The sequence below is a fragment of the Pistacia vera genome, unplaced genomic scaffold, assembly GCF_008641045.1.
Source record: "Pistacia vera cultivar Batoury unplaced genomic scaffold, PisVer_v2 Contig1081, whole genome shotgun sequence".
NCBI classification, from domain to species: Eukaryota; Viridiplantae; Streptophyta; class Magnoliopsida; order Sapindales; family Anacardiaceae; genus Pistacia; species Pistacia vera.
In genome coordinates, this window is record NW_022195117.1 from 107194 (window position 1) to 124066 (window position 16873).

At 36.7% G+C, this 16873-nt stretch overlaps 1 non-coding gene across 1 annotated transcript; it reads left to right on the top strand.

Annotated features, from left to right (window-relative positions):
• The first annotated feature begins 11854 nt into the window (after positions 1 to 11854).
• On the top strand, positions 11855 to 11961 carry LOC116134625. The gene has a single exon (XR_004128772.1). It is a non-coding gene; the product is annotated as a small nucleolar RNA R71 (small nucleolar RNA).
• Positions 11962 to 16873: the final 4912 nt, after the last annotated feature.

Below are 16873 nucleotides of genomic sequence, written 5' to 3' on the forward strand. Positions count from 1 at the left end.
AGCTAAATACTTTTCTAGGGATCCAATGTAGCCTAAAAAGAAGGTTTTATGTCTTTATTAATTCTATTTGTCTATCAATCCATTGCAATTCTAGTTTTATTCATTATTCTTTATTCAATCTTTAATTGATGTTATTGCTTGAACACCTTTAATGTTAATTAATTGATTGTGTGAGACAAGATTAGACTACACACCCTAGCTAAACTTAAATAGCTCGTGTGAATGAATGATTAGTATTTTGTGCATACGCCCTGACAGAATGCTAATTGGTTCATGATTTCTTGAATGATTAGTATTTGTGCATACGCCTTGATAGATGCGCCTTTATTCATGATTTCAAGTGCTCTTATGTTTAATGGGTTTTTAATCATTAGGCTAGCTATACACCCTAGCTAGTCTCGTGTTAGAGATACTAGGTTAATCCCGAACGCCTTATGGTACTACTTTAATTATGTGAGTCCAAACCCTAGAAATTGTATTGTGATAATAATAGTTTGATAGTTTGCATAAAACTGGATTGTTATAGTGAAATTGGATACCTAGGTTGTAGTTCAATGGTTCTTAAATTAGTTTTTATTGGTGTCATTTTGGCTCAGTCAGTAATAGTTAATTTTTAGTTTCTTTTTACAATTAGTTTTAATCACTAGTTCTTTAATTTGCTTGAATTTATTTGTTTTAATTAAGGCATAGTTATTAGTATTACTTGATAACTTACAAATCTCTGTGGGATTGACCCTTGCTTTTGCGTATTATACTGCGATAGTGATTCGTCCACTTGCGAGGAAGTAAAATTGGGGTGAATCTTCAATCGGTAGAGCAGAGAGTGTCAAAATTGGAGGATATGTTTGGGAAGTTCATGCAAGAAACTGCAAGTTTTATGAATGAGACACGCTCAAACTTTAGAAATCAAGAAGTGTCCATTCGGAATTTGGAGGTTCAAGTGGGGCAATTGGTTGAACAATTGATAGAGAGATCTCAAGGTTCTTTGCCAAGCACAACGGTCACAAATCCTAAAGAACAATTAAATGTCATAACATTGAGGAGAGGTATAGTGTTGGAGCAACCTTACAATGAAGAAAAGTTGGAAGAACATGAAGACAAGAGTAATGAAGAGGAAAATCTCAAAGCGAAAGGGTGTGCAAGATGCATAGGGAAATTTCAACCAAGCAACTCACTTCACAAGGAACAATTTAAGGAATTTGGTGTAAATGCGCACAAGTCAAAATTGTTGTTGGAAGAGACTCCAAACATTGGATTCAACTAGTCACCATCTCATCTCAAGTACGCATATACAAATTTGATGTTCCGAAAAGATACTTAAAAGAATGCCCAAAATTCCAAAGGAAAGACCAAGAGGTGGCAAAAGGAAGTGAATGATGCGTGTTTTCATAGACATGCAAATGTAGCAAGTGTACTAGTAGCACAAATAATAAAGTGATGAGTGAGTATCATTCTCACGAGGATTGGTGGCTAAGTACTAAGGCTTTGTTTGGTTTGCTTTTGGGAATACTATTATTAGTATTCCCAAAAAAGTTAAACAGTACAATGTCATTATTCCCAAAATATTATTCTATATTTTTCAATTTCTTTTAAACTTCCTAAATTTGTTAATTTAACTAAACACTCCCAAATATCTTTTTTAGAAATTGCAAAAATACTCCAGCCACCCTCCGGCAGTGGTGGCCGGCTGTCCGTATTTAATGGATGGATTGGGGGTGTTTTTTTTAACTTTTAATATTTTATTATAGGGGTGTTTAGTAAATAAACAAACATAGGGGATATTTTTGTTAATTTTCAAATCCTACATCGTAATCCCCGCCCAATTTAACTTTTTTCAAAAGATTATTCTAAAATCTATCAAAATAATGAACCAAACGGAGCCTGAGTTTTTCTACTGTTTTCAAGTTGGAGCAATCAAGTTGTTTGGATTGATGGGAGAATTTTAAACTAAACTAAATCAAAATTTCTAAATACTCAAAACTAAATTATGAATGCAGGATTTAAAACAAGGATAAAATCAATTCAAACAAACAGGTAGGGTTTTGACTTCATTCGGACTCTATGGGCTAAACCTAAGGATTATACTAATTCCATATTCACATGCATTGATTGTAAATCGAATTCTCTAAAGTATAAAATATACATTCTCAGGCTATATTTCCTTACTCTTCCTTATTAAACTTCTGCACCCAACAAAATGAAGAATAATAGTTCAAAGCTCATTAAGCACAAAGAATCGTAAATTGATTTCATTGATTCTTAAATCTATCTCTAGCATTTAATACTACAATGGTGATTACCCAAGAAGCTTAATATGAATTATTTCTCAATCTCATCATGTTCATCACATAAAAACAATAAATACAGAATAATCACACAATCAAAGCAAAATCATATGAAAATAATAATCATCAATTCTTTAACCCATTAGAATCCGAACTACATCAAAACCCTAACCCAAAATGGGTTAGTTCATAGCTAAATCAACAACACAAACAAAAGAAACGAAAAACCCAATGTTCAACATAATGAAAATAAGAGAAAGGACAAGAGATCTCCCCAAATGACGAATCCACTAGTTTTAATCTTAAATCTTCACCCTTTTTCAATCAAAGTTCACCCAAAATAAACCTAAGAATATGAAAATAGCTGCTCTCTCTCTAAAAACGAACAAACCCACAAAAATAACTAAGTTTCTCTTTTATACCTCGCTTAAAACCCTAGGAAAATGAATAAAAAATAAAATTGTGGGTTTTGGAATTCGCAGACTTCGCCGCGGCGAAGAAGTGAAATAAAGTTCTCGTGCGCAACTCTCTTCGCTGCGGCGAACCTTCATGTGGAATTCTGAATTTATAGAATTGCCCTCCGCTTGTTTTCTTTGCTTGAATCTTCGATCTTCAACACTCTCCTCATGGAAACAAGCTTCATAGTGCTCCACTCTACTTCAGAACTTTTCCAACTTCTGAGATCCACTCATTTTTAAGTCCAAAAACTCCAATTCACTCATTATTTGCATAAAATGTCCATTTTACCCTGAAACACAAAATATAAAGAATTCAGTAGCAATTCAAGTCAAAATGAACTAAAAAGTATCTGAAATCCGACTAAAATGTCTAATAAAAACAGTATAATCCATGAATTATCAAATACCCCCAAACTAAAGACATGCTCGTCCCCGAGCATAAGGACTCAACGAAAGAAAAACAATAAACAACCAAAAACACAAAACACAACACAACAAAACTGAAAAATGAACAAACACAACTTAGACTCAAACTCAACATATGAATTGCCTCGAAATTACACAAGTCTCAAAGGTTGTTGAAAAATTATTATCAGAAAATGTTCAACACTCTAAGAAGTTATAAGCTACATCGACTGTTTTTCTCAATCGGTCTACCGAGTAGGTGATCCCCACTTCAATCCACATTCCAACTTCTTGGATTATTTTATGCAGAAATGAAAAGTTTATCAAATGGTGGCAGACTCCATAAGCCTAAATATCGAACTACTATCCACTATTGTAGACTAGACATCGCTAAGAATCAACATGTCTTTACAAGTTTGTAACGTTAGGCTCGGGTAGTGGGTTCCAAGAAAAAGGATAGGATAAACAAAGTAAGAGAACTCGGTTTTCCTCATGCAAACACTACAAGTCACATCAATCTCCACTTCTTCTCAACCACCAAACAAAGTGTCAACCATTTTACAACCCTCAAACTTAATATTTCTTATTTCTGATTTTGAATTGAACCAAGAAGAATTTAAATTTTTTTTTTTTTTTTGAAAATAATAACAATCATTCAACTTGAGGTTCACTACCTCTTTTATTCTATTGCCCTTCTCACAATCCCCAAACTGTTCTTTTAGTGATTCGTACAACTCTTTGCTTTCTTTGTGTTTGCATTAGGCCCTAAATTCTCCTAGGGGTACGATTATGTGTTTAGGGTGGTTGGATTGGGAAATTTTCGATTTGCAAAGAAAATAAAGCAATGATCAACTCACAAGGCTCAAATGGTGACTAGAGACAATTTCATTCATGGGTTGGCTGGAAAGGCTCAAACGTTCCGAAAAATGCCTAAATCATTTCCTCAACAATGTCTATTCCTAAGATTTCGCCTCAAGCACTTCTCTACTAGGTTCTAGAATCCACCAACATTATCAAACTTTAGCTAACCACATAAAATGAATCTAAACATGCCGAAATAAATGAAAATGGTGGTTGAACCACTCAACAAACTTCAATCAAAATTCAGCCAATAACATAAACTTGAAGCAATGCTTAACATTTTTTAACAATAAAATCCCAACAATCCTAGTCTCATCATGGCTTATGCAATTCATAATTGACAACCACAACAAAAACACAAACGTAACTGAAACAAAAATAAAAAAAATTTTCAAGTTTTTTCCTACCCCTAAACTAAAGATGACATTGTCCCCAATGTCACATTATGCACAAATTAGGAATAGAAAACAAAATAGAAAAAGATGCGAGATAGTTCCCTAATTAATTCGTGAAGCTGAAGTTCCGCTCAACAGTGTGGACACCCGGTCCTCAGCTTTTTCATCACTCAAATTCTGTAAAAACAATTGAAAACTGTGGTGTCCACTATGTTAGAAAAATCCACTGACTAGTATGAAAGTATTACAACCCTAATCTCGTCTTTACATCAACTAGAAATTGAAACAAGAATGAAACAACTAAAACAACTAACACAATCCCAAACAAAAATATCAACTGAGTTCAATGTTCAAAATAAAAGAAAACATAAACAACTAAAACAAATAAAATAATGAAAACTAAAACAGGTGCTCAGGTGCTCATTCTTTGGCCTCCTCGTCTTCCTCAGTGTCATCCTCTTCTACTTCTGAGCCCGTCCACTCATCTGAATCCCAGTCAGCCTACTGCTATTTTGAAGTATCAATTCCGACGTTGTTGCAGCAGCTAATTTGTAACTCATGTGTCTTCCTAGCCTGCTTTGCCAGCCAATCCTGACGTTTTGCCATACGTCTCATCTGCCCCATCATCTGCTGGATCATTTCCTTCATGGTGGCTATGGAACTGGATGATGTGGCAGCACCTTGGGTGGTTTGCTGTCATTTTTTCCCAGCTCTGGGCTGCTCATCGGGTTGCTGCGCAAGATGCTTATCATAATAAGCGGTGTCGAGGACTGGGGCAACATGAACCAATGGTTCATCATCAATTTTCTCAACTTTTGCTAAGGCACAATGCTGTAATAAGCTGTGGGAATGGAAAACTGCCTTGCCCTGGTTGAGCTGCATTCTTGATACTATTCAAAATAATGTTCCCCACATCAATTTTCTTCCCTGTGGCAATGGAATAGAGAAGCAATACCTTTTCATAAGTCACTGTGCTATAATGCGTCTTCGATATCATCCTTACACTCACAAAATATTGCCACAACCGAGCCATTGGAGTCAGATTTGTTCCCTTGATAGTCTTCTTTCCTTTCTTCGAAACCTCCCAAGTGGTACCTGGTTTTGTGAAGACCGGAAGTATCACATTATCATCAAATTGTCTCAATTTCCACTCCGTATGCTCATCACGAGAGATTTGAGGTAATTCAAAGTACTTATTTATCTCCTCTACATCAAAGGGTACATCAATCCCCCTCACAAAGACAAACCCCTCATTACATTCAGGGACGTTGGCATAAAACTCTCTAACAATCGACTCTACGGCCGCTTTCTCGGGTTGACTCATAAACAACCCCCAAAGTCTCCATTGATTCCATCCTTTAGCGTGGACAATGGTTAATCCACGCTTGGTAATGAATCCTTTATCCTTTCTTTGGGTTGCTCTTTCATACCGTTGCTGAGCGTTGTCACTTACAAAATGGTTGTCTACTTTCTTCCATTTTCCTTTACCTTTGGACGGTACCTTGACTTTGAGCGGCATTTCTCCAAAACTACACTTCAACTCAACAATACAACTGAAAAATTCAAACCTAAGTGTCGTACAACAACCAATTCAATCCTGCAAAAATTGACAATACTTCCAAAAAATTTCACCTCAACCCCCAAACTACGATTTTTCCGCAATCAACCAAATACTCCAAAAATCAAAACCCACACTCCTCAATATCACACAATGCACAATCAACCCTTCCTCAACAAAATCAACGCTCACAAGCCCCAAACATTTCACAACTCAACCAACAATCAAAATTTTCAGATCCACAAATCAAAACACGAAAAATTTCAATTAAAAGCTTAGGGAACTTGAAATCTTACCAAAACAATGGAGTATTCGCCACCAATTTTGCCAAAACCAGCCTAGATTGCAAAACCCCAAATTTCTTGAACTAAAAAATTTCGTCAATTTCTCACAAAGATCTTAGTTGAGACGAGTTGTTTTGGTGGTTAGGCGGGTTAAGGAGTGAGAAACTTTGCTGAGAAATTACTGGGAAGGCTCTAGATTGAAGTTGAAAAATTTTTGCTCTCAAATGTGTTTGAAAAGTTGCGTGAAAAATGAAAAAGAAAGTGAGAATTTATAGAAAGCAGACTGCGAAGTTTATCAATCGAATTCTGGGGTTTTTGAAACCCAATCGATGCCGTGGCGAAGAGAAATTCTTCGCCGCGGCGAAAAAATACAGGGAGTACCTCGCCTCGGCGAAGAACAATCTTCGTTGCGGCGAAGTTTCCTTGGCAAAAATTCACCCCACTTGCTTCGCCGCGACGGGAAAATACAGGAGATACTTCTCCTTGACGAAGAACAATCTTTGCTGCGGCGAAGTCTGGGACTTTTCTTCTTCCATTTTGTGGTAAATGTTCTTCGCCGTGGCGAAGAAACTCCTTCGCCCCAGCGAAGTCTGGGATATTTTTTTTTTTATCTCTTTTTTGCCCTAGTTCGAAACTTCACCTGAAACATCCAAAAATACACCAATTAAACTTCATAAACAAATCAAACAAAAACTAAGCAACTACAAAACAATCACAAAGATAAATAAATGAAAACATTTGGGTTGCCTCCCAAGGAGCGCTTGTTTATAGTCGAAAGCTCAACTCTCTCAATTCTTCAAGTCGAAATGTCAAGCTGGATCGGGATTGACTTGCAACTCATCACCCTATTAATGTATGGCTTCAATCTCTGTTCATTGACTGTAAAAGTGCCATTTTCTTCATGTAAAACTTCCACTGCTCCGGATGAGTGAATTCTTGTAACTGTGAATGGTCTGGACCATCTAGACTTAAGTTTTCCGGGGAAAAGCCTAAGTCTAGAATTGAACAACAACACTTTCTAACCCACTTCAAAGTTCTTCTTTTGGATATGCTTGTCATGCCACTTCTTGGTCTTTTCTTTGTACATTCTAGCATTCTCATAAGCTTCGAGATGGAACTCATCGAGTTCATTTAAAGTCAGCATCCTTTCCTCCCCAACAGCTCTTAAGTCCATGTTTAGCTGCTTGACTGCCCAGTATGCCTTATGCTCGAGTTCTACCGGTAAGTGACATGCTTTCCCATAGACCATCCTGAATGGAGACATTCCAATTGGAGTCTTAAATGCAGTTCGGTAGGCCCATAATGCATCATCCAATTTCCGTGACCAATCTTTCCTAGATGCATTTACTGTCTTTTCTAAAACCCCCTTCAGTTCTTTGTTCGACAGTTCTCCTTGCCTGCTGGTCTGTGGATGGTAAGGTGTTGCAACTCTATGTTTTACCCCATACTTTCCCAACAGAGCGTCCAATTGCCTATTACAAAAATGCGATCCTCCATCGCTAATGATTGCCCTTGGTACTCCAAATCTTGAGAAAATATTCTTTCTCACAAAATTAATCACTACCCTGGCATCATTAGACGGCAATGCAACTGCTTCCACCCACTTCAATACGTAGTCCACTACCACCAAAATATATGTGTTCCCAAAAGAGTTTGGGAAGAGACCCATGAAGTTAATCCCCCACACATCAAATAGCTCAACCACAAGGATGTTGTTAAACGGCATCTCATCCTTTTTTGAAATATTACCTCGCCGTTGACATTGGTCGCACTCCTAAACCATCCGGAAAGAATCCTTAAAAAGGGTTGGCCAATAAAACCTAGATTGAAGAACCTTGGCTGCTGTCCTAGCTCCTCCAAAATGGCCACCCACTTCCCTCTCGTGACAATGTCGTAGAATGCTTTCCATTTCCTCCTCCGGGTTACATCTACGTATCATTAGATCAGTACAATGTCTGTACAAAAATGGCTCTTCCCAAAAGTAATACTTCAAATCTGAGAAGAATTTCTTCTTTTGTTGGAAAGTCATTCCAATTGGGAGCACCCTTGATGACAAATAATTCGCAAAATCTGCATACCATGGTGCTTCATCCACTTTCATCAATTTCTCATCCGAAAATGTTTCTCTAATTGGAATTTCCTCTTCATTTCCCTGGATTGGTCTCTCAATCCTTGACAAGTGATCTGCCACCACATTTTCCGACCCCTTCTTATCTCTAATTTCTGACTCAAACTCCTAAAGCAATATGATCCATCTTATCAACCGAGGTTTTGCTTCTTGCTTTGCCAATAAGTGCTTGAGTGCTAAATGGTCCGTATAGACGATCACCCTTGCACCTAACAAATATGAACGAAATTTGTCAAAAGCAAAAACCACAGTCGACAATTCTTTTTCAGTGGTGGTGTAATTCAATTGTGCATCAGTGAGTGTTTTGCTAGCATACTGAATTACATGCAACACTTTGTTTTTCCTTTGTCCTAACACTACTCCTAGAGCAAAATCACTAGCATCGCACATCAATTTAAATGGTAGTCCCCAATCGGGAACTGCAATAATAGGTGTAGATACTAATAATTTTTTTAGAGTTAGAAAGGCATGCATGTATTCATCATTAAAATCAAAAGCAACTTCTTTAATCAACAAATTGCAAAGGGGTTTAGAAATCTTAGAAAAGTCCTTGATGAATCGTTTGTAAAACCCCGCATGCGCCAAGAAACTTCAAACTGCTTTAACATTTGATGCTGGTGGCAGCTTCTCAATCACTTCTGTCTTTGCTCGGTCTACTTCTATTCCGTCTTTTGAAATTCTATGACCAAGCACTATTCCCTCTTGGATCATGAAGTGGCACTTCTCCCAATTGAGCACCAGGTTCGTCTCCTTACATCACTGCAAAACAAGAGAAAGATTAGCTAAGCAATTGTCAAAAGATGAACCAAAAACTGAGAAGTCATCCATAAAGACTTCTATAAACCATTCCACCATATCTCCAAAGATCGACATCATGCATATCTGGAATGTGGCTAATACATTGCATAACCCAAAGGGCATCCTTCGGTAAGCAAAGGTGCCATATGGACAAGTGAAGGTTGTCTTCTCTTGATCCTCAAGAGCGATGGCAATCTGATTATATCCTGAATACCCATCCAGGAAATAGTAATAGGCATGCCCTGTCAACCTCTCCAACATCTGATCAATGAAAGGAAGTGGAAAATGATCCTTCCTGTCGCCTCATTCAATTTCTGGTAATCAATGCACACTCTCCAGCCTGTGACCGTCCTAGTTGGTATCAATTCATTACTTTCATTCTTTATCACCATGATACCTCCCTTCTTCGGAACCATTTGTACCGGGCTGACCCATGGACTATCGAAAATAGAATAAATTATTCTCGCATCTAGGAGTTTCACCACCTCCTTTCTCACCACTTCCTTCATCGAAGGATTCAATCTTCGTTGTGGTTGCACCCTAGACTTGATATCATCCTCCATGAGTATCTTATGCATACAGAATGATGGCGAGATGCCTCTAATATCCGAAATAGTTCATCCAATTGCTAGTCTTTGTTCCCTCAACACCCTAATCAATCGCTCTTCTTCCAATTTGCTCAAACTTGAACTAATAATTACTGGGAAGGTCTCTGATTCTCCAAGATACACATATTTTAGGTGGGAAGGTAAAGGTTTCAACTCAAGTTTTGGAGGTTCTTCATTTTTTTCCTTTTCCTTCTCTTTTTCAAAATCAAATTCCTCAAATTCTCGATCTTGGTTCTCATCAATCGGTTGAAGTGCTTCCAACAATCTAGCACATTCATTACTCACCGACTCATCTACCTCTACTGTTTTTGATTTGGCAATACAAGCTTCTAGAGGTAATTGTGGGGTGTTCTCTTCAATAGATTCTGCTACTAGTTTATCCACCACATCAACACTAAAACATGAATCCGATTCGGATGGAAACTTCATAGCCTCAAAGACATTGAAAGTTACTGTTTTATCTTGAACTCTCAATAGTAACTTCCCTTCTTGCACATCTATAAGTGCTCTTCCCGTGGCCAAAAATGGTCAGCCCAAAATAAGAGGAATTTCCTTATCCTCTTCCATGTCCAAAACAACAAAATCTGCTAGAAAGATTTTCTTATCCACTTTCACCAACACATCTTCCACTATCCCCCTCGGATGTTTTATGGACCTATCTGCAAGTTGCAACGACATGGTCGTTGGCTTCACTTCACCAATTCCTAATCTCCTGAAAACAGAAAAGGGCATTAAATTAATTCTAGCACCTAAATCACATAAAACAAGATCAAAAGTAATATTTCCTATAATGCAAGGAATAGTAAAACTCCCTAAATCTTTGAGTTTTGGAGATAGCTTCTTTTGGAGAATGGCGCTACACTCCTCCGTCAGCATCACTGTTTCCTCATCCTCTAACTTCCTTTTGTTTGATAAAATTTCCTTAAGAAATTTCGCGTAGCTCGGCATCTGTTGCAATGCATCTGTAAAAGGAATGTTAATATGCAATTTTCTAAATATCTCAATGAATTTGGAAAACTACTTATCCTGATTCTTTTTCTTCAGTCTTTGAGGAAACGGCACAGGTGGAGTGTGGTGTGCCAATTCTGGTGGTATCTCGGGAAATGGAAATTTCTCTTTCCTTCTCTTTTGCCTCTCTTCCCGTTTCTGTTCTTCTTCCCTAGAAGTAGATGGTTTCTCTTCAGCAACTATCTCTTCATCTACTTCCCCGTCAGATTCTTCCCTTCTTTTTGGTGACACTTCTTCTTTCCTTGCTTGCCCCAATTCTTCCAAAACTGTCCCACTCCTCAAAATTATTGCATTTGCTTGCTCACGTGGGTTCATCACTGTGTTGCTTAGTAGAGCACCCTATGGTCTCTCATTTAGCTTTTCAGCTAATTGCCCCATCTGTACCTCAAGATTCTGAATGGACGCCCCTTGATTTCTAAAATTAGTTCTCATCTCATTTATAAAACCCGTGGTCTCTTGCATAAACTTCCCAAATATGTCTTCCAACTTTGTCACTCTGGGATCTCCCGGTTGATTGTTCACCCCTGTTTGGTTATTTAGCAATGCCCTTCGATTCCATTGATTGTTTTGCTAATTTTGTTGGTTTTGATTGCCCCAAGATAGGTTCGGGTGATTCCTCCAACCAGGGTTATATGTGTTGGAGTACGGATTGTTTTGTTGCCTTTGATTTCCAGCCAAGCAGTTCACCTGCTTCAATTATAATTATGCTGAGACAAACATGTTCCCTACTTGACATTCACTGCTCACGTGATTACCTGCGCAAAAATCACAAGTTAGTTGAGCAGCTTGAATGGAATTTACCTGCATACTTCCCAACTGTTTCTGAAGTGCTGTCAGTTGGGCTGAAATGGCTGTATATGCACCAACTTCATGAAGACCCATAGATTTCTTCTGTTGCATTCTCTCATTAGGTCTTTGATAGTTGTTGCTTGCCAGAACCTCAAGCAACTCGTGAGCTTCTTCCGAAGTCTTATTCTGTAATGCTCCCCTTGAGGCTGCATCCACCATAGTTTGCACATTCACTGTTAATCCATTATAAAATGTTTGGACTTGCATCCAAACTGGCAACCCATGATGTGGACACCTTCTCAGTAATTCTTTGTATCTCTCCCAAGCCTCATACAATGATTCTGACTCTTCTTGAATGAATGATGTGATGTCATTTCTTAACTTTGTCGACTTTGCTGGAGGAAAGAATTTGGTCAGGAATTTCTATGCTAAATCAGTCCATGTGGTGATTGTTCCAGTTGGTAGTGCCAGTAACCATCCCTTAGCTTTATCCTTCAATGAAAATGGGAATAGTCTCAATCTGATTGCATCGTCTGACACTCCATTAGACTTGAACGTATCACAAATCTCCAAAAAATTGGCAATGTGTAGATTCGGATCTTCCTTCAAATCACCCCCGAACTAAACCAACTGCTGGATCATCTGGATGATTGCCGGCTTTATCTCGAAGTTGTTGGCTTATACCGCTGGTCTAGTAATACTTGACCCACTGCCTTCAACTGTGGGAACTGAGAATTCCCTTAGTGTTCTATTCTTTGCCATCTCTACAACTATTACTTCTAGTTCAATTGTAGCTTCTCTTTCTCTTCTTTCTTTGTTCAGTCTTCGAGTGGTTCTTTGAATCTTAGGTCAACAGGAACCACTGGCTAACATCTTGCTCTTCGCATAAATTACATAGAAAAGTAGAAAGAGCAAAATCACACCAAACAAAGAAGAAAAAATAACGAAAATTAAACAAATAACAATTAAGTAAAAATTACACTCCAATCTAGCTAAAAAAAGAGAATTTTATTGTTAACTCAAAACTCAATCCCCCGTAATGGCGCCAAAAACTTGATGCGTGTTTTCATAGACATGCAAATGTAGTAAGTGTACTAGTCGCATAAGTAATAAAGTGATGAGTGAGTATCGTTCCCACGAGGATTGGTGGCTAAGCACTAAGTTTTTCTACTGTTTTCAAGTTGGAGCAATCGAGTTGTTTGGATTGATGGGAGAATTTTAAACTAAACTAAATCAAAATTTCTAAATATTCAAAACTAAATTATGAATGCAGGATTTAAAACAAGGATAAAATCAATTCAAACAAACAGGTAGGGTTTTGACTTCATTCGGACTCTATGGGCTAAACCTAAGGATTATACTAATTCCATATTCACATGCATTGATTATAAATCGAACTCTCTAAAGTATAAAATATACCTTCTCAGGCTATATTTCCTTACTCTTCCTTATCAAACTTCTGCACCCAACAAAATGAAGACTAATAGTTCAAAGCTCATTAAGCACAAAGAATCTTAAATTGATTTCATTGATTCTTAAATCTATCTCTAGCATTTAATACTACAATGGTGATTACCCAAGAAGCTTAACATGAATTATTTCTCAATCTCATCATGTTCATCACATAAAAACAATAAATACAGAATAATCACACAATCAAAGCAAAATCATATGAAAATAATAATCATCAATTCTTTAACCCATTAGAATCCAAACTACATCAAAACCCTAACCTAAAATGGGTTAGTTCATAGCTAAATCAACAACACAAACAAAAGAAACGAAAAACCCAATGTTCAACATAATGAAAATAAGAGAAAGGACAAGAGATCTCCCCAAATGATGAATCCACTAGTTTTAATCTCGAATCTTCACCCTTTTTCAATCAAAGTTCACCCAAAATAAACCTAAGAATATGAAAATAGCTGCTCTCTCTCTAAAAACGAACGAACCCACAAAAATGACTAAGTTTCTCTTTTATACCTCGCTTAAAACCCTAGGAAAATGAATAAAAAATGAAATTGTGCGTTTTGGAATTCGCAGACTTCACCGCGGCGAAGAAGGATTCTCGCCACAGCGAAGAAGTGAAATAAAGCTCTCGTGCGCAACTCTATTCACCGTGGCGAACCTTCATGTGGAATTCTGAATTTACAGAATTGCCCTCCGCTTGTTTTCTTTGCTTGAATCTTCGATCTTCAACACTCTCCTCATGGAAACAAGCTTTATAGTGCTCCACTCTACTTCAGAACTTTCCCAACTTCTTAGATCCGCTCACTTCTTAGTCCGAAAACTCCAATTCACTCATTATTTGCATAAAATGTCCATTTTAGCCTGAAACACAAAATATAAAGAATTCAGTAGCAATTCAGGTCAAAATGAACTAAAAAGTATCTGAAATCCGACTAAAACGTCTAATAAAAACATTATAATCCACGGATTATTAATGAACCACCCCACATGGGTTGATGAAAGAATGGGAAAGTCAAGCTTTTGACTTAAAAGAAAGCGCTTCTTGGGAGGCAACCCAGGTGTTTTTAGTTTATTTTGTTTTTGTTGAAGTTTATTTTCAATTTTAGAACTTTGGTTTTAGTTTGATAAGGTTTGATATTTCCTTTTAATCTGTAATGTGTTTTAACAAATTGGTACACCATGAGTTTCCTACCTTGACAGATTCGTATGATGACAAAGACGATGAATAGATGCCGAGCATTGACATAGAGGACACACTTCGCGCATTAATTAGGGGAGTATTTCTTAACCCTTCTCTTTCTCTATTCCTTGTTCTTTATTGTGTGCCATTGAGGACAATGTCATTTTAAGTTTGAAGGTAGGGAAAAATTTGTAAATTCTCTTGTTTGTTTAATTTGGTGTGTTTATTTTTGCTTTTCTTGTGTGAGTGATTTGGTTTGAAGTATTGTTGTTCAAATGTGTGGTTTGTTGTGTGTTTTGATGTGGTTATTTTACTCATGTTTGTGTGTTTAATGCTTTTTGGTTGTATTTGTTCTTAGTTTTTGTGCATTGTTGAAAAAAATGCCTAGATGATTCATATAAGTCCATGATGAGAATTTGATTGTTGGGAATTTTATTTTTGGAAAAGTATGAGGTGTTTCTTTAAGTTGAAGTTGGGTTGACTTTGTTTTAGCTAGAAGTTCCTTGGGTAGTTCAACCAAGATTTTCATTTTTTTAACATACTTAGAGGCATTTTATGTGAATGTTGTGAAGTCTTAATGATGTTGATGAATTCTAGAACCTAGTTGAGAATTGCTTGAGACAAAATCATAGATTAGACATTGTTGAGGAAATGATTTAGGCATTTTTTTTTTTTTAATGTTTGAACCTTTCTAGCCAACCCTGTTTTGAATTGTCTCTAGTCACCCTTTTGAGCCTTTTAATATTATTGTTTTTGTGTGTGTGTGTGTAACCAACAATGTCCAACCCCTTCACTCTAAACACTTTAACACACCCTCTAGGAAAACTCTGTACCATATGCATATCATATAAAGCAATGAAGGTGTTTGAATAAGTGATCGATCATAAAATCATAAGTTTGAGGGTTGTGAAGAGGCAGCAAAAAGGAAAACAACCCCAAATGAATTATCAATTTTTGTAAATACTTTGAGTTAAACAAAAAAAAAAAAAAAAGTGAAAAAAATCATTTCAATTTAGAATCAAAAATAAGAAATTTATAAGTTTGGGGGTTGAGAAAGGTGTGCCATTGTTTGGAGGTTGAGCAATAAATAAGGATCATGACTTGAAGTAGCTCTTTGTGGTTGTATGAGGAAAATTGAGTTCTCTTACTTTGTTTTTCCTATCTTGGAGCCTACTATCGAAGCCTAACATTACAAGCTTATAAAGAACTTTTGATCCTTAGCAATGTCGAGTCTACATTAGTGGAGAGTAATTCAAAAATTAGGCTTGTGGAGTTTGTTAATTATCTAAGAGATTTTGCTTGTTTGCATAATATAATTCGAGAAGTGAATGATGGATTGATTTGGGGATGACTTACTCGAGGAGCTAAAAGTTAATTTGCAAATTTGACTTTTTGGAATATTGAATAATTTTCCTTGAATAATGTTGCCAACAATTTTTTAGACTTGCATTGTGATTTAATCTGGGTATGTATCTTTCTTTTTGTTTTGATTTTTATTCGTTTTTGCTCGAGGACAAGCAAATCTTAAGTTTGGGGGTAGTTGATAATCCTATTTTTTCCTATAATTTTGCATTGAATTTCAATAGGATTTAGGATACTTTTCATACAATTTGACCCATAATTGCTACTTAATTCTATTAATTTTTCTTTGCAAGCCTAAACAATGATTTTGAGCATAAATGATGGTTTTGAGCATAAATTGCATAACATGAGTTGTCAACTCAGAATGACCTTAATTTAGAAGCTATGGAAAGCTAAGAAGCAAACTGAAAACTTTCATGTTTTCGGGTTTTCCTAATTCGGACTTAAATAGGGTGAAAACTTCGCTTGAAGTCGTGAACAACACGTTGGGAACAGAAGAAAAACGTCTTTGGACGTACTTTAGGATTTTGGCCATAACTTGAGTTGTAGACCTCAGATTGGTCTGATTCTTAAACTAGTAGAAATATAATTAAAAGGGATAAACTTAATGTGTTTACCACTTTTTCATATTCAGATGTTATCATGCTCAAATTTGGCCCGAAATATCCTTACCGCAACAAAAGAAAAGCGTCACCGCAGCGAAAATGCATCAAATGCGAAAAAAAAAAAATGACGCATTTTGGCTTACTAGGGCTTCATCCTTAAGTGAGAGGGGTATAAATTGGCATGAAAGGGAAGGGAAAAGGGTCTTGGTTCGTCATTTGGGATGCAGCTCTGGGAAGGAGAAGATTATTAATGATTTGGGCTTCAAATTAGAGAAGATTTCTCCATCTTTTGCTTGTTTTTCAATGATGAACCTTGATTCAGTTTGTTTTTGTTTTTTTTTGTTTTGTTTTTTATTATGAACTGAGCTGTTTAGCTAGGGTTTGATGTAACCTTGATACAATAATTCAAATTTATATGAATTGATTTACTTTGAGTTTTAATTTCATAACTGGGTGTTTATCTCTTTGCTTAATGACTTTTGGATGTTTGATCACCGTTCAAATGTACGTTGTTCACAAAGAGACTGAGAAGTGATTTGTGATATATGCCTCTTGGGATAAATACCATAGATTGAGCGAAAACTAGAGATTGATAAACGCGATCTATGAAATCTAGATAGAATTCCAAAAAGCTTAAGAGACCTTGAACTATTAACCTTCAATTTTTGGGTTCGGAAGG